Genomic DNA, 1,035 nt, shown 5'->3' with positions numbered 1-1,035 from the left:
CTGACAGCGGACTGATCCACGCTCCTCCTGACGGAGTCACATGGAAGCAGTTACAGTAGTCAGAAAAAAGTGATATAGAAGTCATTGTATGGTACGTTGAAAAAGTCGTTGTACGATATGTTGAAAAAAGTGACAAAAAGTCATAGTATGTTGAAAATAAAGGAGCAAAGTCATTGTCGAACAAGTAAGTGTAGCATGTTGAAACAGTCACAGAAAGGCATAGTATAGTATGTCGAAAAAAGTGATATAGAAGTCATAGTGTAGTATGTCGAAAAAGGGTTGAAAAATGAATAGCGTAGTATCTTGAAAAGAGTGATAAAAAAACTCAAAGCATAGCGTGGTGAAAATGTCATAAAAAAGTCATGTTATAATTTGTTGAAAAAAGTGATGAAAGGTCATGGTATACCATGCGAAAAAAGTCACAAAAAGTCAGATTATGTCAAAAATAAAAGACATAAAAAGTCATTGTTGAACAAGTCATAATGTAGCATGTTGAAAAAGTCACAGAAAGTCATACTACAGTATGTCGAAAAAAGTGACAAAAAGTCATAGCATGTCAAAAAAAGTCATATTATAGGACGTATAGGTTGTGGAAAGTGACAAAAAACAGGCATGATATAGTATTTTGAAAAAGTTATAGTATAGCACATTGAAAAAGTCACAAAAAAAGCATAGTGTAGTACATATGTTAAAAAAAGAGATCAAAAAATAATAGTAGAGTATGTTGAAAAATGAATAGCATAGCGTGTTGAAAATGTCATTAAAAAGTCATATTATAATTTGTTGAAAAAAGTGATGAAAAGTCATAGTATACCATGCGAAAAAAGTCACAAAAAGGCATGTATAGCATGTTAAAAAAGTTACAGTAGTCAGAAAAAAGTGATATAGAAGTCATTGTATGGTACGTCGAAAAAGTCGTTGTACGATATGTTGAAAAAAGTGACAAAAAGTCATAGTATGTTGAAAATAAAAGAGATGAAAAGTCATTGTCGAACAAGTCATAGTGTAGCATGTTGAAACAGTCACAGAAAGGCA

This window comes from Etheostoma spectabile, unplaced genomic scaffold (assembly GCF_008692095.1).
Source record: "Etheostoma spectabile isolate EspeVRDwgs_2016 unplaced genomic scaffold, UIUC_Espe_1.0 scaffold273, whole genome shotgun sequence".
Classification (NCBI taxonomy): domain Eukaryota; kingdom Metazoa; phylum Chordata; class Actinopteri; order Perciformes; family Percidae; genus Etheostoma; species Etheostoma spectabile.
This window is presented reverse-complemented; position numbering follows the sequence as displayed.